The following is a 21,275-nucleotide window of genomic DNA, read 5'->3' as shown; positions in this document are numbered from 1 at the left end:
GGATCTGTTTAAAGATATACAGAAGTCATCTCTGTAAGCATACAGCAGAAGATTCCCCCCATTTGCAGAGAATGGTGATATCTGAAATAAAAATATTGTTTTATTTTCCACATGTGCTAAATTTAAAAAAAAAAAAAAACAACCAGCAAAATATTTTATTATTCACAGCAGTACTATTAACACCCAAACTTTCTGATAATCTAGGTAAAACGAATGTAGTTGTTTGCATAAAATTTAACAGGCACTATGAAACTCCAATAATAGCTTCTTTTCCCTCCCTTTAAATATTTCAGGGCTGCAGAAATTTACTTTTCAATTCAAACTCTGCTGACAGGCATACTGCACGTGCTAAAAAACGGTTTCTCAGAAGTAGATTAGTGAATAAATATCTGAAAAAAATAATTACCTTTCTTCATCATCTGTGATAGAGATATAGATAAAAGTCTGGTTCTGGCCACGATAAAAAATGACAGAATCATTATGGATGATGTAGTCAACGTTCGGAAGTGCAGAAATACTTCGAGAAAGGAAATCGGCTGTTACATCGCCATACGTTCCACGCTTTCTCACAACAGGAATCATGATTAATCCAGCATCCTCTTGCACTTCAAGAAAAATTGGGAAAAAAAGTTATTTTATTTCAAAATTTGTGAGAGAGCCACAGGCTTATCCTCTAAACCATAGTGAAAACCTCTGGTAAACTGACCCTGTAGAAGGATATACTGTGGATCAAATTCTATGATGCCTTCTGCATTATCACTTTTTGCTATAGTGACTCGTACTGTGGAGATATTTCCTATTACTGGGGGTTGATCTATCTGTAGATCATTTTCCTTTACGGTGAAATCAAATCCACTTGCAAGAACATAAAAAGGAATATTAGATTAAAAAAAAATCTTGCAAAAGTATTGTAATGCAAGTATGACAATTTTCAATTACCACAAATACTTTTATTTTCTGACAGTTACCACTGAAGATTTTTGGTCACACTTTTTCAAACTATATCTGCAAAACTGGCAGTTTTTTCACAGAAATGTGGATCTTTCGCTTTTTCTTTCACATTTTATCTTCTTCTTTGAGTTTCATGTGATTTGACAACTTCTATGTAACGGATGGACTTTCAGCTTTAATAAATCTGAATCAGCAAAATCTTAAAATTAATGTTGAAAGAATTTGGATTGCCATACATCCAATTTGTATTATTATTACTATTATAGCTGCCATATGAAATTTTACAGTAAAACACCTGAAATCCAGCGGTGCCTTTATGCAGGTAGATCAGATTCCAAATACAGTTTGATCTCCTGCTTTTAATTAATTTTATCTTATCATTAATTTTATCTTGACCTTCCTTGGAGTTCCACTTTGGTAATCATCACTGAAAAGTCTTCAGGACCTTCAGGAAAGTCGTCATCATGAATTTCAACCGAAATCATTCTACTCTCCTCATGTGGTTCAAATAACAGTTCCCTTACTGTGGGGGTGAAATCAACTCCCTCCTCTGCAGTCCTATTTATTCTCTGGAAGCAAAGACGCACTTTGCCATAGGATCCCCTTGAACACAAAACAGTGATGTTAACCTGAGGGAGAGAGGACATTTGCTTTAAAAAATGGCTTTGCTTTTCTGTTACCATTCTGAGACTGTTCTATAGGCACCTTCTCAACGGTTCTGCCAGCTGACAATTTGCTGCAGTAAGTGCAGAATACACATAATTTAACAGACAGGCATCTTTCTCAGAGTATTAAAAACACCAAAAGCCTCAGATGGACTATGCTATGATAAATGCAGAATAAATCTCTGCCTTTTTTTTTTTTTTCCTCAAGTTAAGTATAAATCTACCGACAATATTGATATCTATCGATATTTTACGTAAGAAGGAATTTTAACCATATACCCATTTTTCTTCTTCTGTTGTCAGCAATATTGCTCGTGAAAATGTAAACTCTCCGTATGGAAAATCACTGGCAGCCATGGTAATATTTGCTGTGCTGCTAGATTCATTTATGAGTCCTCCATCACTGATCCCAGTTAATTCAAATGTGTAGTAATGCTTCTCCTCAGGACGGTTATCATCGACAGCCTAGGGAGAAGAACCAATTAACCATTTCCAGGTAGAGAGGTATAACTAATTTCTAATCAAGATGCTGGCTAGATAAAAGGAAGAACCTGAAATAGCTACTGGTGTAAAATCTCTTGTACCTGTATCAGAACCACTGCTGCACACTGCCTGTCTCGCATTGTCAAGGTCCCCGACGTCTCAATAAATTCTGTGTGATGACGGGGTGTTATATTCCAATATATTATGATTTCACCAAAAATCCCTGGGCCACGTGTCAGGCTGCAGAATGCAAACACAGATTTAATCTTCTACCTTTAATATTTGATACCAAATCCAGAGATATAAAGCATAGATATTGTTGTGCACGGAAGAAATGTTACCAGCACTGTGAAGCTTGAATTTTAATCTATTAAGTCACTATTAAGATCTTGACCATAACCTCTTCAGAGCAATAACGTGTCTGCAGTTCTGATTTACTTCCCCGTGTTGGGAGGCATCTTGAGCTGTATTTTTACCCAGAGCACTTTATAGTTTCTTTGTGCATACAGCCCAAAGTTGGCAGCTGAAAACTGAGCTGTCTTTCTGCTTTTCAGGAAATAGACATGCAAAACAGAAGGGAAATGGGACTTACGGGTAGCACCCAGAGGTAATTTGGCTTTGAAGGCAGAAAGATACGAGAATAGTACTATGAGATCACTTGAGAGATGTTCTGTGTGCTGCTTGTCTAAAAACCTAGAGGCTAATCCTACTCATGACATTCTCGGTGAACTGAAGCATGGCAAGAAATTGTCTATACCATGATCTAGTACATGTTCTAAACTGGTGCTGCACAAAGCATCCCTTTGTCTGTTGGGATTCTCAGGGCAGCATGAGAATCTGTTTTCTTGCTTATATTTGCTGTTTCGCTAAGGGACAGTGTTGTAATACTTTTTCTCCAATTCTGTTAGAAGGTATGGTAACATTGTGATTTCTTCATCTTGTTTTCAGCTGACTGAATGCAGTGAAAGAATTGCATCTTGTTTCAACTAAGACCCAGTGCTGCTTTGGTTATGCTGATCATCGTAACAATGTACCGAATTTCAGTTCAAGCACCAATCCTGAACTGAATCCTGAAAAGCACAAAGCATCTTCAAATATAATTGACTGCCTTCCCCTATTCCTTTGATTAGAATCCTCTTTCCTTTAATGAATCTATGTTGTAAATAATTGGAAGACATATCTAAAGCTCCTCAGCAATACTGAAAAGACACCTACGTAGTATGTTCTGCCCTTCTTAAAAAACAAGCATCTAATTTTAAAAATACTTATGATTTTAGAAGTGAGAATGAAATGCAGCATTCAATTAATTCTTGCCAAATGTGGAGCCTCATAGCTTTTGAAACAGAGCTGTTTTGGATAAATGAGTGATGTACTCACCTAATAAGAGCAGTCCCATTATAATTTCCTGAAGGTTCTCCAATCAGAACATGCTGGGATGAATGTGCTATCCCAACCACCCCAGAAGCTCCTTCATCACCCACAATAATGATGGTTACAACACCTATGAAGAGAACAAAAGCTTCTCATGGTAAAACAAAGCTAACTAGTGAGGTATTTTTTTAGCATGTTTGGTGACACAAATGGTTAAGCACCAGCTTCCCGGGGAGCCCATGGAATCCCCAACCTTGGAGATATTCAGAATTTCAGTAGACAAGGCATTCAGTGACCTGATCTCATTGTGAAGGCAATTCAACAAGATGACCCCCCTAGATGGTCTCTTACAAACGAAATTATTCTATGTTTCTTACAGGTCTGAACCTGGTTTTGGTTTCTGCTTGTTTTTGTTAAACAATTCTTTACAGACAATGTTGATTATCTGAACACAAAAGTCTACGCCAACACTTGATTTAGACAGAAAAAATACGATCTAAAATTCTCTTTGATTTCTTCAAATAAGGAAAAAACTGAGGGAAAAATACTGACCTCCTTTTGTCACAGGAGCTCTGCTAGCTCGTTTCTTCTATGTTGTTTCTGGAGGGAGTTGGGTTTTATTTACGGGGGGGATGTTTGAGTCGATTCATGTGAAGATATACAATGCTGCACTAGCTTTTAAGAAATGTGTATTTTTTTCAGACCACTTCACTTCTTCACACAATATCAGTTCTAACTATAACATTCAGCACATATTCGGCTCCTCTCTTTGACTTGTAGAACGAATCCTAAAAGACACATCTTCTTAGGACTCAGGGCGTGTAGCACACAGACAGCCGCGGCGCGAAAGCCGCGCCCACAGGACACAGAACCCGCCGCGCCTCGCCTCGAGCTCCCGCCGAAGCGGCGCCCCACTCGCCACGCCACCAGCTCTGCTTTTCAACGTCCCCCCGACTAACGGGAGCTGCACCGCTCCCGGAGGGACCGCCGGACCGGGCACGGGCGCTGCGCCGGAGGGAGACACGGCTCCAGACCGCCAGCCTTCAGCGCACCTGCCCGCAGGGTCACACGCCTCCGGCCAGCTTCGCCAGCTCGGCGGGGGGGAATCGGAGACGAACGCCTCCGCGCCGCGCCGGCAAATCCCGCCCCCCCCGTTCCACCGGCACGGTCACCCCCGCCGCGGCCGCACTCACCTGCCGCCTCTTTCGCCGCTCCGCTCCCGCCAGGCGCTCGTGCTTTGGGCATGCGCGGTAGCGAGACCGCAGCACCCGCCCCTTGCCGCGTCCCGGTTGGCTGCCTAGGACACGTCAATCACCTCTCTCGCCGCCTAGCAGCGCTCGCGAGTCGGGCATGCGCAGTACGGAGACCTCAACGCCCGCCCCTTTGGCAACCTGATAGGCGGACAGAGTGGCGACTGACGTGCCTAGGCAGCCAACCAGCGCTCCGCCCCTCCAGCCCTCCAGCCCTCCCGCGCCAGCAGCCGCGTTGCAAAGGGAACAATAAACCGCTCTCCCCTGCTTTCCGCTGAAAAGAGGGGCGGCTGGGTCCCCGCAGCAGAAAAAACCCTTCCGTCCTGCATTGCCCTTCGCCAGTACAACTGCACAGCTGGGAACTCGGCAACGGCAAGCGGCCGTCTGACAGATGCACACTCGGAACTTGACTAGGCTGGCGATTTTGGCTGGCTTACACACACGGACTTGCACTTCTCTGAGGAAACAAATTCTTTTTTAAGCACAGCCTCTCCTTGGGGAAGAAAAAACGCCCCCTCCGTGCTCCCAAACACTAGGCAGCCGTGGGGAAACCACCGAAAGCCAAGACCGACGGCAGCAACGTCGAGTGCAATCTGGCTTCAATTCTGATCACGCACTTAATGGCCTCTCTCAGGCCTACCAATGACTGCTCCTTTTCTGGAAGGACAAACTGAACGTCCTAAACTGAAGACTGCACGGAACACAGCTCCACTGGCAGCCAATTTGCCTCTTCTCTGGCTTCCACGGGGAATATCTTGTAGCGTCCTCCAACTCGCAAACGTTCTTCCTCAGTTCACGGCCCCAGACGCGGAATCTCCTGAGCAGCGAGCGGAAACTTCTCACCTATGGCAAATGCTTCACAGGGGCCCGAGGAAAGGCGCTCAGCAGCCGATCTACAAGAGAAACGAAACAGATCATGCCTTAACGCGAAAGAGCAACAAGGCGTCACTGCGCAAGCTTGTCCCTGATCTACAGCTGAGAGCGAACACTTGTGTGCTTGTCGGAGAGATTGTGTTTTGCCTGTAAGTGTCTGGGAGTTTGGGGCAGGTCAGTGTGTCTGGTTCGATAATCAACGTCTAGGATAGCTGCAGAGCGGTCCCTGTTGGTGTGGGGACAGTGTGCCTTTGGGTCAGTCTGTGTTCCTAGCGTCTGCTCTATCTATTCGTCACTCCACAGGCGTGTGAGTCCATGTCTTTCTCTCCACAAGCATGTGTGCTGATTTCGTCGCACATGTGCATCTGTGCTAGTGTTGAGCTCAGCGGAGTGTGTCTCTCGACAACTTGTTGTTCGCTGGCTGTGCCTGTGTGTAACACAGCACAGCCACGACTGCCTCGGTGAAGAGAGACCAGGGAAATCATCTAGGCAGAGTCAACAAAGGAAAACCGAAGAGGGATTGACGTGTGCTCGACAGAGACGGATTCCCTGCGCTGACATTTCTCAGTAACGCCAGAAGAAAGCTGAGCGGTAGATCGACCGGAGAAATGCTTCCCTAGACGACATTTAGCGAATGAACTGCATTGTGCGCGGCTTTCGGGATTGTGCCTGAAAAGTGCGAAAACCAGCAGAGCCTGTGCTCAAAAGCGGGTGGCTGTGTGACTGCATTGATGCACTTTCCCGTGTCTGCGAGTGTATAGACGGCTGTTTCACGTTCACACAAGAGCACCTGGTCGGGTTTTTCTTCTGTGCGTGCACACGCGTTTCCCTTGTCTCTTCGGAACACACGTAGCTCTCTGCATGCTGAATGACGTGGTAAAACGCGTCTGCCTATATTTTGGTAAACAATCGAGGGTGCGTGTTCCGTCAGCGGCATTTCCGCAGACCACTCCGCAGAGCCAGTTCTGAAAGCTCCGCACAACAGGACTGAATGTAGAACCAAGCAATTGCACCGGTGCGCTCGTAACATATTCTGACGGACGTCTTTTATGCCATAGCATTACGAACGTATTTGCGTTCAAACAAGTATCACAAACAACGTGTGAACCGAGGATCTGTGGGTATTTTCTCCGTACGGCATGCTTCGTGGTAGCTTACTTGCCGATTGCAGGCTTAGCGGTTTCTATACACGACTCGGTATAGGGAGAGAAAGAGAGTGCATGGGAAAACTTGCGTTTTCTGAGCTGGAACCTAGTTGCTACGCCTTCTGTTTGTCCACGTGAACACACACGATTCCCCACTGAAAACCAAGCAGAAACCTTTTCACAAGCTCCCAGGTAGGCGCACTCACCACCTCGTGCACGCGAACGCAGCTAGAGAAGAGCACCTAATTTTCCACACCAATGCTTAAGAAAACGCCTGGCCACACACAAACACACATCCGCAAGCGCGCCCACTCCCATCTATGCACAGAAACACGTATGCGAAATGTACTGACATGCTTGAGGGTAAACAGGTGTGCATTGATGGTTGGGGTACTGCATCACGCATACGTGGCTGCACGAGAATATTCTTTTGGAGGGTACGTGCAGATACGTCCCTGTACTTGGACGACTGTGTGCATGGAAGCATGTGTGTCTACAAACGATTGTCTGTCCACATGCGTGTGCCTTTTTGCAGGCTCATTTCGTGCTCAAGCTGGAGTGAGTGCACAGCTGCGCCGTTTGTTGGCAAAGCTCCCTGTGTCGCACGACGTTGCCCAGTCCTTCATTTCTCACGCGGACAGATGCAAGGGAGCTCTGCTAGTAAAGGAGCAAAGACAGTCGTAGGCAGAACTGAATGCTGCTCCGAGCTACTTCTCACCTATGGCAAATGCTTCACAGGGGCGCGAGGAAGAGTGTTCCGCAGCCGATGGACAAGAGAAACGAAACAGATCATGCCTTAACGCGAAAGAGTAATAGGGCGTCACTGCGCAAGCTTGTCCCTGATCTACCGCTGAGAGTGAACACTTGTGTGCTTGTCGGAGAGATTGTGTCTTGCCTGTAAGTGTCTGGGAGTCTGGCGCAGGTCAGTGTGGCTGGTTCGATAATCAACGTCTAGGATAGCTGCAGAGCGGTCCCTGTTGGTGTGAGGACAGTGTGCCTGTAGGTCAGTCTGTGTTCCTAGCGCCTGATCTATCTATTCGTCACTCCAGACGCGTGTGAGTCCATGTCTTTCTCTCCACAAGCATGTGTGCTGATTTCGTCGCACATGTGCATCTGTGCTAGTGTTGAGCTCAGCGGAGTGTGTCTCTCGACATTGGTGTGCGCTGGCTGTGCCTGTGTGTAACACAGCACAGCCACGACTGTTCCGGCGAAGAGAAACCAGGGAAATCATCTAGGCAGAGTCAACAAAGGAAAACCGAAGAGGGATTGACGTGTGCTCGACAGAGACGGATTCCCTGCGCTGACATTTCTCAGTAACGCCAGAAGAAAGCTGAGCGGTAGATCGACCGGAGAAATGCTTCCCTAGACGACATTTAGCGAATGAACTGCATTGTGCGCGGCTTTCGGGATTGTGCCTGAAAAGTGCGAAAACCAGCAGAGCCTGTGCTCAAAAGCGGGTGGCTGTGTGACTGCATTGATGCACTTTCCCGTGTCTGCGAGTGTATAGACGGCTGTTTCACGTTCACACAAGAGCACCTGGTCGGGTTTTTCTTCTGTGCGTGCACACGCGTTTCCCTTGTCTCTTCGGAACACACGTAGCTCTCTGCATGCTGAATGACGTGGTAAAACGCGTCTGCCTATATTTTGGTAAACAATCGAGGGTGCGTGTTCCGTCAGCGGCATTTCCGCAGACCACTCCGCAGAGCCAGTTCTGAAAGCTCCGCACAACAGGACTGAATGTAGAACCAAGCAATTGCACCGGTGCGCTCGTAACATATTCTGACGGACGTCTTTTATACCATAGCATTACGAACGTATTTGCGTTCAAACAAGTATCACAAACAACGTGTGAACCGAGGATCTGTGGGTATTTTCTCCGTACGGCATGCTTCGTGGTAGCTTACTTGCCGATTGCAGGCTTAGCGGTTTCTATACACGACTCGGTATAGGGAGAGAAAGAGAGTGCATGGGAAAACTTGCGTTTTCTGAGCTGGAACCTAGTTGCTACGCCTTCTGTTTGTCCACGTGAACACACACGATTCCCCACTGAAAACCAAGCAGAAACCTTTACACAAGCTCCCAGGTAGGCGCACTCACCACCTCGTGCACGCGAACGCAGCTAGAGAAATCACCTAATTTTCCACACTAATGCTTAAGAAAACGCCTGGCCACACGCAAGCACACATCCGCAAGCGCCCCCACTCCCATCTATGCACAGAAAGACGTATGCGAAATGTACTGACATGCTTGAGGGTAAACAGGTGTGCATTGATGGTTGGGGTACTGCATCACGCATACGTGGCTGCACGAGAATAGTCTTTTGGAGGGTACGTGCAGATACGTCCCTGTACTTGGACGACTGTGTGCATGGAAGCATGTGTGTCTACAAACGATTGTCTGTCCACATGCGTGTGCCTTTTTGCAGGCTCATTTCGTGTTCAAGCCAGGGTGAGTGCACAACTGCGCCGTTTGTTGGTAAAGCTCCCCTTGTCGCACGACGTTGCCCAGTCCTTCATTTCTCATGCAGACAGATGCAAGGGAGCTCTGCTAGTAAAGGAGCAAAGACAGTCGTAGCCAGAACTGAATGCTGCTCCGAGCTACTTCTCACCCTTGGCAAATGCTTCACAGTGGCGCGAGGAAGAGTGTTCCGCAGCCGATGGACAAGAGAAACGAAACAGATCATGCCTTAACGCGAAAGAGTAATAGGGCGTCACTGCGCAAGCTTGTCCCTGATCTATCGCTGAGAGCGAACACTTGTGTGCTTGTCGGAGAGATTGTGTCTTGCCTGTAAGTGTCTGGGAGTTTGGGGCAGGTCAGTGTGGTTAGTTCGATAATCAACGTCTAGGATAGCTGCAGAGCGGTCCCTGTTGGTGTGGGGACAGTGTGCCTGTAGGTCAGTCTGTGTTCCTAGCGCCTGCTCTATCTATTCGGCCCTCCACACGCGTGTGAGTCCATGTTTTTCACTCCACAAGCATATGTGCTGATTTCGTTGCACATATGCATCTGTGCTAGTGTTGAGCTCAGCGGAGTGTGTCTCTCGACATTGGTGTGCGCTGGCTGTGCCTGTGTGTAACACAGCACAGCCACGACTGTTCCGGCGAAGAGAAACCAGGGAAATCATCTAGGCAGAGTCAACAAAGGAAAACCGAAGAGGGATTGACGTGTGCTCGACAGAGACGGATTCCCTGCGCTGACATTTCTCAGTAACGCCAGAAGAAAGCTGAGCGGTAGATCGACCGGAGAAATGCTTCCCTAGACGACATTTAGCGAATGAACTGCATTGTGCGCGGCTTTCGGGATTGTGCCTGAAAAGTGCGAAAACCAGCAGAGCCTGTGCTCAAAAGCAGGTGGCTGTGTGACTGCATTGATGCACCTTCCCGTGTCTGCGAGTGTATAGACGGCTGTTTCACGTTCACACAAGAGCACCTGGTCGGGTTTTTCTTCTGTGCGTGCACACGCGTTTCCCTTGTCTCTTCGGAACAGACGTAGCTCTCTGCATGCTGAACGACGTGGTAAAACGCGTCTGCCTATATTTTGGTTAACAATCGAGGATGCGTGTTCCGTCAGCGACATTTCCGCAGACGACTCCCCAGAGCCATTTCTGAAAGCTCTGCAGACCAGGACTGAATGTATAACCAAGCAATTGCACAAGTGCGCGCAATCACATATTCTGAGGGACGTCATTTATGCCGTAGCATTACGAACGTATTTGAGTTCAAGAACGTATCAGAAACAATGTGTGAACCGAAGATCTGTTGGTATTTTCTCCGTACGGCACGCTTCGTGGTAGCTTACTTGCCGATCGCAGGCTTAGCGGTTTCTATACAGGAATCCATATAGGGAGAGAAAGAGAGCGCATCGGAAAACTTGTCTTTTCTGCTCTGGAACATAGTTGCAACGCCTTCTGTTTGTCCACGTGAACACACACGATTCCCCACTGAAAACCAAGCAGAAACCTTTCCACAAGCTCCCAAGTAGGCGCACCCACCACCTCGTGCCCGCGAACGCAGCTAGAGAAAAGCACCTACCTTTTCACACACTGATGCTTAAGCAAACGCCTGGCCATACACAAGCACACATCCGCAAGCGCGCCCACTCCCATCTATGCACAGAAAGACGTATGCGAAACGTGATGACATGCTTGAGAGTAAACAGGTGTGCGTTGATGGTTGGCGTACTGCATTACGCATACGTGGCTGCACGAGAATATTCTTTTGGAGGGTACGTGCAGATACGTCCCTGTACTTGGACGACCGTGTGCGTGAAAGTGTGTGTGTCTACCAACGATTGTCTGTCCACATGAGTGTGCCTTTTTGCAGGCTCCATTCGTGCTTAAGCTGGAGTGAGTGCACAGCTGCACCGTGTTTTGGCCAGGTTCCGCGTGTTGCACGACGTTGCCCAGTCCTGCATTTCTCATGCGTACAGATGCACGGGAGCTCTGCTAGTAAAGGAGCAAAGACAGTCGTAGCCAGAACTGAATGCTGCTCCGAGCTACTTCTCACCCTTGGCAAATGCTTCACAGTGGCGCGAGGAAGAGTGTTCCGCAGCCGATGTACAAGAGAAACGAAACAGATCATGCCTTAATGCGAAAGAGCAACAGGGCGTCACTGCGAAAGCTTCTCCCTGATCTACAGCTGAGAGCGAATACTTGTGTGCTTCTTCTCCCTGATCTACAGCTGAGAGCGAATACTTGTGTGCTTGTCGGAGAGATTGTGTCTTGCCTGGAATAGTCTGGGAGTTTCGCGCAGGTCAGTGTGGCTAGTTCGATAATCAACGTCTAGGATAGCTGCAGAGCGGTCCGTGTTGGTGTGAGGACAGTGTGCCTGGAAGTCAGTCTGTGTTCCTGGCGCCTGCGGTATCTATCCGTCGCTCCACACGCGTGTGAGTCCATGTCTTTCTCTCCACAAGCATGTGTGCTGATTTCGTCGCACATGTGCATCTGTGCTAGTGTTGAGCTCAGCGGAGTGTGTCTCTTGACACTTGTTGTGCGTTGGCTGTGCCTGTGTGTAACACAGCACAGCCACGACTGCCTCGGTGAAGAGAAACCAGGGAAATCATCTAGGCAGAGTCAACAAAGGAAAACCGAAGAGGGATTGACGTGTGCTCGACAGAGACGGATTCCCTGCGCTGACGTTTCTCAGTAACACCAGAAGAAAGCTGAGCGGTAGATCGACCGGAGAAATGCTTCCCTAGACGACATTTAGCGAATGAACTGCATTGTGCGCGGCTTTCGGGATTGTGCCTGAAAAGTGCGAAAACCAGCAGAGCCTGTGCTCAAAAGCTGGTGGCTGTGTGACTGCATTGATGCACCTTCCCGTGTCTGCGAGTGTATAGACGGCTGTTTCACGTTCACACAAAGGCACCTGGTCGGTTTTTTCTTCTGTGCGTGCACACGCGTTTCCCTTGTCTCTTCGGAACAGACGTAGCTCTCTGCATGCTGAACGACGTGGTAAAACGCGTCTGCCTATATTTTGGTTAACAATCGAGGGTGCGTGTTCCGTCAGCGGCATTTCCGCAGAGGATTCCACAGAACCAGTTCTGAAAGCCCCGCACACCAGGACTGAATGCATAACCAAGCAATTGCACAGGTGCGCACAATCACATATTCTGACAGCCGTCTTTTATGCCACAGCAGCACGAAGGTATTTGCGTTCAAGCATGTATCAGAAACGATGTGTGGACCGAGGATCTGTGGGTGTTTTCTCCGTACGGCATACTTCTTGGTAGCTTACTTGCCGATCGCAGGCTTAGCGGTTTCTATACACGACTCGGTATAGGGAGAGAAAGAGAGTGCATGGGAAAACTTGCGTTTTCTGAGCTGGAACCTAGTTGCTACGCCTTCTGTTTGTCCACGTGAACACACACGATTCCCCACTGAAAACCAAGCAGAAACCATTCCACAAGCTCCCAGGTAGGTGCACCCACCACCTCGTGCGCACGAACGCAGCTAGAGAAAAGCACCTTCCTTTTCACACACCGATGCCTAAGGAAACGCTTGGCCACACACATGCACACATCCACAAGCGCGCCCACTCCCATCTATGGACTGAATGACGTACGCAAAACGTGATGACATGCTTGAGGGTAAACAGGTGTGCGTGGATGGTTGGCGTACTGCATCACGCATACGTGGCTGCACGAGAATATTCTTTTGGAGGGTACGTGCAGATACGTCCCTGTACTTGGACGACCGTGTGCGTGAAAGCGTGTGTGTCTACCAACGATTTTCTGTCCACATGAGTGTGCCTTTTTGCAGGCTCCATTCGTGCTTAAGCTGGAGTGAGTGCACAGCTGCACCGTGTTTTGGCCAGGTTCCGCGTGTTGCACGACGTTGCCCAGTCCTGCATTTCTCACGCGGACAGATTCAAGGGAGCTCTGTATAAACGGCTGTTTCGTGTTCACACAAAGGCACCTGGTCGGGTGCATCCCAGATACAGCATCCCAGATTCAGCATCCCCGATACAGCTTCCCGGATACAGCATCCCAAATACAGCATCCTCGATACAGTATCCTAGATACGGCATCCTAGATACGGCATCCTAGATACAGCATCCTAGATACAGTATCCCGGATACAACATCCCAGATACGCCATCCCAGATACAGCATCCCAGGTACAGCATCCCAGATACAGCATCCTAGATACAGCATCCTAGGTACAGCGTAATAGATACAGCATCCCAGATACAACATGTCGAGCTGTGCTCCTCTCCCACACCAAGTGCTGATCGTGGGGCTCAGGGTGAGGGGGGGCAGCGAGGGGGTCCGTGGACTGGAATAAGTTTTGTTTGGGGTTTTTCAAACGCCTCTGCTGACACGTCGTATAAAAACCGATTGCTGCAGTGCTAAGGAATGAACAGGAGGATGAGCAACCGACTGCGAGGAGCGGCGGGGCCGGCGGTGAGCGAGGGGCGGGCGGACACCGGGGAGACCGGCCGGGGCCGCCCCGGTCCCGGCTGAGGGGGGAGGCTGGAGGGGGAGGGACGGGCTGGTTTGGGCAGGAGGAAGGCGAGGGGCAGGCAGCCGCAACAGCGCGGCCCCGGGCCGGGCCGAGCAAGGGGCGAGGGGGAAACACGCGGGCGGCTGTGAGGGAAGGGAGCCCCGGGCTGAGCGCTGCGCGGGGCTCGGGCGGGGCCGTGGGGCGAAGGGGGGAGCCCGTGATGCCACAGGGCAGAGGGAGGAAGGCGAGCGGGAGGGGGCGGTGCCGGGGCGGTGCCAGGGGGCGCGAGGGGCGGGGGCGGCGCTGCCGCGGGGAGGGGCCGGGAACGGGGGGAGCGGCGGAGGAGCCTGAGGGCGGGACGGCGCGGAAGGAGCTTGGACGGGAAAGGCTGAGGGACCTCAGGGAGGGGTTGACATCGGGGAGGCTTTGGCGGGAAAGGCTGAGGGACCTCAGGGAGGGGGTGACATCGGGGAGGCTTTGGCGGGAAAGGCTGAGGGACCTCGGGGAGGGGGTGACATCGGGGGGGCTTTGGCGGGAAAGGCTGAGGGACCTCGGGGAGGGGGTGACATCGGGGGGCCTTTGACGGGAAAGGGTGAGGGACCTCAGGGAGGGGGTGACATTGGGGAGGCTTTGGCGGGAAAGGCTGATGGACCTCGGGGAGGGGGTGACATCGGGGGGGCTTTGGCGAGAAAGGCTGAGGGACCTCGGGGAGGGGGTGACATCGGGGGGCCTTTGGTGGGAAAGGCTGAGGGACCTCAGGGAGGGCGTGACATCGGGGAGGCTTTGGCGGGAAAGGCTGAGGGACCTCGGGGAGGAGATGGCATCGGGGAGGCTGCAGGGGGCAATGCTGAGGGAGCTCAGGACGGGATGGCACTCAGGTCTGGTTTCAAAGGGAAATGCTGAGGTACCTTGAGGAATGGACGCTGGGCTGGGAACTATGAACACATCAGACTGGTTAAGAGAGTGTTCATGACAGAAATTTGTGCAGTGAAGTATTCCAGCAAAGAGCGGGAGAAGAGCCAAACTTAGATCAGGCCTCCTAGGACGCCTGCGGGTTTGGGGACAGGGATGACGAGGTTGTTAATCCGGTCCTAACCGTTTCTTTCTCTGTCCCTCTCTTGCAGCACCTGACTGAATGGAGGAGCAAGTGGACGGGAAGTTCCTGCGCCACACACAGATCACATTTATCGCTCTCGCCCTCAGAGACCCGGAGATCCAAACCGTTCGCATCGTGCCTTGAAGCAGCCTGTGCTCATGCGCTTCTCCCAGGGAGAAGGCGGAATGGCAGTGACTGGCCACGTTAAGCCACAGGGTGCACACTGTGCAGCTGTCAAGCCCAGCTCTGCGTTAGCTCACACGTGCGGTTTTGCGCCGCACACGCACATTTGAGTTGTCGCTGGTTGTTGCAGCGTTTGGCTTTGGTGAGGACAGCGTGTGTTTGTCAGCAGTTGGTGTAGGTGGGATCTGGAGGACAAAGCGATATTTCCGTGCCAGAGCTGGTTGGTGTTTGCATGGTATTGTGGCGGTTGTTCCCGCAGGCGATGAGTGCTGGAGTATTATTGCAGGATGAGGGGATTTTGGAGGCTTGTCTGTGAGATGCACTAGAGGCAGCAGTTGAAAGCGAAAGGCTGAGATTTGGAGGGTTTGTTGGTGGGTTTTGGACGGTTGTCAGCTGAAGAGTTGGCTGTTTGCAGGTGAGGTGTAGGGCAGAGGGTGAAGCTGACTTTGCCTGGGCGGCGCAACTGGCTGGGTGTGCAGAGCTGAGGAGAGCGGGCTGCTGCGGGTGACCCTAAAGCTGGAGAACCAGCCGGCAGCTCCAGACGGTCCCGCTGCCGGGCAGGGCCGTGCAGGCCAGTGCCCTGGGGCACAGCGACCTGACCCTCCGCAAGTACCAAAGAGCAGGTGAGGACCGTGGGCACTTGTACTGAGCTGTGACATCTCTAACCCGTGACATTGGGGTCCAGCCTGAGCAGGGCACCTGCGGAAGCTGTGCTGCAGCTCCTTGAGCTGCAGAGCTGAGGGGAAGGGCTGTGCGAGGGGCTGGTGCCAAGGCAAGGTGGGCGCGCTGTGGGGTGTGGGGAGGTGTCAGCCCCGGACTCAGCCCCTGTCTGACTGTAGTGCCCTTGGGCTAGTGTAGCTCAGTCCTCTGTGTGTTTCTCTTCAGGGGGAGCAGCATGCAAAGGAAAAGCAAGGAAGGAGGTGAACCCATGAGGAAGAGTGATGGATAAAGAGGGTTGGAGCGCACCTGCCAGTCAAGAGGGATCAAGAAAGAAGACACCAGTGGTGGAACCGCAGGTCAGGAGAGCTCAAGGAGGGAGAAAGGTGACTGTGGCTGTATGGGTTTTTCTAGCACACACACCAATGAAAACAGTTTGGATAATAAAAGAAATATATGCAAAACCAATAATTAAAGGCAGAGAATGTTTATATGCTATGTATGGGGTAGACCTGAAGGTATATTTCTTCCTACAACGAAGGAGAATTCGCAATACATGCTGCTGTCAGCAACGACCAGTAAGCGACAAGACTCTATTTACTGATGCTTCTGGTCGCTCACATAAAGTTGTAATTACATGGCTAAACTCAGATACCCAGTGCTGCAAACGCAAGGTAGAAAAAGAGACCAAGAGTCAAACAAGTTCTTGAGCTGCCAGCTGTTAGGATCGCTTTGAGGTGTTCTGTAACAAGCCTTTGAATGTTGTAACTGGCTCATATTATGCGGCTGGCATACTTAACCACCTGGAAGCTTCTTTTCTTAAGGAAGAGGATAATCCTCTTTTGATGGCTGAATTGAGAATGCTATGGTTTCTAATAAATCATAGACATCATAGGTATTATGCAATGCACACCCGCTCTCGCAGTGGCCCTTCCAGGACCACTTGCGGAAGGCAGTAGGAGGGCCGATGCACGAGCTGTGCCGCTCACTGTGCCTAAAGCCTTGGAGCAAGCTAAATGATCGCATAAATTCTTTCACCAGAGTGCAAAGGCGTTAAAACGACAACTTCAAATTACAGTGGATCAGGCCAGGAGCGTTCTTATGTCCTGCCCTGATTGCCAACAGTTGGCACCCGCGCCATCCACAGAGGGTGTTAATCCAGGAGGGGTTACTGCCAATGAAGTACGGCCAGCGGATGTAACGCATTGTTCTGAATTGGGTAAATACGTACGTGTTTCTGTAGACGCTCATTCCAGATTTCTCGTTGCTGCTGCACGCGCTGGTGAAAGAGCACGAGACGTCTGTAACATTGTTTGGCATGTTTTGCTGTTTGAGGAGTTCCATGATCTGTAAAACCAGAGGAAAGCGGAACGCACGCTCGATTAGAGGAGCGATCCCCCAGCGCGCTGTAATAGAAGTGCCTGCTTTTTAACACTTTCAAAAGAGTGTTAAAGAGTCTGTTTGATGACTTTTCGGTATCATTTCTGGCGACGAGGATGGGATAATCTGCCTGACCTCCCGTGGATCCCAGGATCTCTGGGACCTTGTGCCGGCACCGGGGAATTCCTGGAAGGGACCACAGCTCCTCGGACCAGCTCGGGACGCGGGTAAAACCCCATCAATGAGATAAGGCACTTTCATTGTCTGGTTGGGTTGGCACGCTGCCTGCGCGAGACGTGGGCGACACCAGCGCGTTGGGTCTGCGCATTCGCGTCTGCGCATTTTGGTAAACTGGGTAACTTAAAAAAAGAAAGAAATAAAAAATTAAAGAGGAAAATGAGAAAACAATAAATTAAAGAGAAAAACGAGGGAACAGCAATTTGATAAAGGTACCTTTAATGATTTTGCTGTTTGTGCCTTAGCAATTGTATAATTGTTTCTGGCTTTAGTGGTTTGTTGTTGTTGTTACTTGTGTCTTGGGGGATTTTATAGTCCAGTACTTAGGGTTCACCAATTGTCTGTTATTGTGATTGTGAAGTAGGTAGCGGACAATCGGCAGGAGGATTCGTGAGAAATCCCCCCCAGGCTGTGTTTTCTGACATTGGAAAAGGATCGTTTGCTGTTCAACAGGGCGTCAACCAGGGAGAATCTGATTGAATATTGTAATTAATGGTGGCCACTGTAAATAATATTAATATGCTGCACAGGTCTAGGTGGGTATACTTTGAGATCTGTAGTATAGTAATGTGCTACATGTAATATGTAGTAAGATATCTATTTTAAATCATATATTGCCTATTACATAAGGCATGTTACACAATACATAATGTTACATATGCATTGTCTTTGTCCCCTTCAGATCCATGTGTTTTGAAAAAGGATAATCAGGGAAAGAAATGCAAACCAGTAAAAGGTTTGTTGAAGAACAGCTATTGGTGTAGAATACACAGAGAACATGAGATCAAAATTGTCCCTCGGTCAGTCCAGGGTGGGATCCTGATATCCTTATATCGGGGCACAGGCTGCATTGGTATCGCCAGTGCATTTTATACGGGATTAGACACGCTGCGCCTAAAGCTGTAAATACGCCAAAACCTTCTGAGATTAAACAGGATCGTGAGGAGTCTCCCACGGAGTTTTTACACCCTCTTAAACCGACAGCTCAGTAATATATTAATGTAGATCCTGACTTGGAGAACAGAGAATGAGAATTCTTAGTTGACTGGGAGCTCATTATTCTGTGTTAAACACTATGCAGGGAATATTAAGTAGCGATTCTGTAACAGTTATGGGAGCCACAAAAATTGCGAAACACGGCCCTTTAACCTGCTGCTTAGAATGTTTGTATGTGGAGTCTGTACTTATTGATGTGTGTCTTCTCTTGTGCACAACGAATGGTTGAAAAAAGCTTTAATGGTGCAATGGCTGTGCAGTGACACACTGCTATGGCTGCAATTGTTAAACAAAGAAGGGGAGATGTGGCAGGGTTGTGACATCAGGCCCGTGAGAAATTGCAAGAGTCACAGTGTGAGAACAAGTGCTGGTGGAACAACACAAGCAGCAAGGACTGTGTGGGACATAAACCATCAGGGACAGAGGGATTGGTACATCAGGGACAGAGGGACTGATACGGGGTTGGTACATGAGGGACAGAGGGATTGATACGCGGTGGGTACATCAGGGACAGAGGGATTGATACAGGATCGGTACATCAAGGACAGAGGTCCGCGATGTTTCAAATGCAAACCTGAGTTTGTATTAAATGTCTCTCTGCATCTTAAAGAGAGTCTGTGCCTCATCTGCTACACCCCTTTATCTGTTTCCCAAATTACGATTTAGACTGTATTTACCGTTGTAAAAACAAAGCTTTCCCCCCTTAATGTTTGTCACGTGTTGTAGTTAGAATTAATAGAGATATTGGAGCCCATCGTAGCTAAACTGGAAAAAGACAGCAGCCGTGTGTATTTTTAAATAAAGACTAAATCAAGTGTGCTAGCTCATTATCTTTAAGCGTTTTACTGTGATCACCTCTCTCCCAAGGTTTTGTGTCTGTTGTAACAAGGCCTGACACCCACGGCCACAGTGGATGAATGACCATGGGCACAACACCAGGAACCTGCCTGTTCGTGTCCAGGATATCCACTCCAGCAGACACGTTTTAATTGGTACTTGCATTATGGATTAGATGCAACAAAAATCCATACTTTCTTTTGTCCTTTGCTATAGAGGAGGGGGTTGAACTTTTCTATAGCAGATTCAATCACTTGTTGTAAAGCAATGAAATAAATAACTTAGGCTTTTTCTATGGATAAACAACGTTTAATTCAATTCCTTAATTGTATTCCTTAAACACTTGTTCGTTAGACCATAAGCAAAACAGCGCTGGGTGTTAGTTCGTTAGTAGGCCCTTATTACGTGGTTGGTTAACCCTGAAAATGTTAGCTCCCTCTATCAATATAACCTCATAAACAAGTTTCAAAATTTTTATGTAGAACTTACCCACCTTTTCCTTTTTGCAGGTTCAGAGCCCGAGCCTCATTTGGTTGTATCTGTAAACATCAAACGTCTCAGCACCAATCACAACTGCATTTCTCACAGACAGAAGTGCCTGATCTCCACAGCTTGCCTGGCAGTGCAGAGAGCAGGAAGTGCGGTGAGTCCTGGGCCTTTGGGGACATTTCACCCTGTTTTGTGTCCCAGTCCCTCCCTGCTCCCTCCTCTTTCCTGCTGTGCCCTTCTTCCTCTTCATCTCTTCTCCCTCTGGCCCTCTGCTGCTTCCTCACCTATTCCCCCACCCTTCTGAATCTCTGTGCAGGGTTTCTCGTATCTCCCTCTCCGTCTCCACCCCTCTGTGTTCTCATCATCCCCGGTTTCTCTTTGTCGTCATTCTTGTCTGTTGCTCTGTCCCGCTCCGTGCCCCATCATTTCTCACTGTATCCCTCTGTCCTGCTCCCTGCGCCTATTCCTGCCCCTCTTCTTTTTTACTCCCTCTTCCTCTTGCTGCCCACCCCAGGATTTTTTCCCAATCTCTATCCTGCCCCAACCCTTATTGTTCTTTCTCTCTCCTGCTCCCTCTCTGTCTTTCTGCCTGTCTGCCCTTTCCCTGCTGCTTCTTTCTCCATCTCTGTCCAGACTACTGCCCCTTTTCCTTCTTGATGTCTTTCTGTCCTGTTTGTCTTTCTGTCTTCCTTGCCTGTTCCCAGCCCCATCCCCTCTCGCTGTATCTTCCCTGTCCACCTGGCTCTGCCTTTTCTTTGTCTTCTCATCCTCTTTCCTGCTCCTCAGCCCTCTTTTCCTCTTCCTCCAGCTCATTGCTGCATGTTTTCCCTTTCCAGTCTCTTCATTTTGATCTAAACTTTGCTTTGTTTCTCAGTCCCTTTGTTCTCTTCCCTTCCTGTTGCCTCTCAGTGGGCAGTGACGACCTGGTTCAGAGACAGCACGGCGACCACATCCCAGGTCGCTCGGTCCATCAGCACACAGACGCCACTGTAGTGGAAAGCAAATGGCGTTTATTAACAAGTAACACAGCGTTATATACCTTAGGTTTACAACGTCACGTCCATCTGCTTACCTCACATACTCCTACCTATTTAGGGAGGGGCTACTATCTTTCTGTACAGCGCGAGATCTTCCGGCCTCCAGACCCTAACTACCTACAGGTATGCGACACAACACCCCTAGACACCGTTTGTGTCACAAACGCCCCTGGACAGGGTGTGTCTCACAAACCCCATTGGACAGCATGTGTCACAAGCCCCCCTGGAAACTGTGTGTGTCCAAAATATCCCTGGACAGCGTGTGTGTGACAAACCCCCCTGGACAGCGTGTGTGTGACAAACCCCCCTGGACAGTGTGTGTGTCACAAAAACCCTTAGACAGGGTGTGTGTCACAAACCCCATTGGAGACTGTGTCTCTCACAAACCCCATTGGACAGGGTGTGTGTCACAAACCCCATTGGACAGCGTGTGTGTCACAACCCCCCCTGGGCAGCGTGTGTGTCACAACCCCCATTGGACAGCGTGTGTGTCACAAACCCCATTGGACAGCGTGTGTGTCACAAACCCCATTGGAAAGAGTGTGTGTCACAAACACCCCTGGACAGTGTGTGTGTCACAAATGCCCCTGGACAGCCTGTGTGTCACAAACCCCATTGGACAGGGTGTGTGTCAGAAACCCCATTGAACAGGATGTGTGTCACAAACACACCTCGACACTTTTTGT

This window comes from Nesoenas mayeri (genome assembly GCF_963082525.1).
Source record: "Nesoenas mayeri genome assembly, chromosome: 9".
NCBI classification, from domain to species: Eukaryota; Metazoa; Chordata; class Aves; order Columbiformes; family Columbidae; genus Nesoenas; species Nesoenas mayeri.
Note: the sequence above shows the minus strand (reverse complement) of the source record.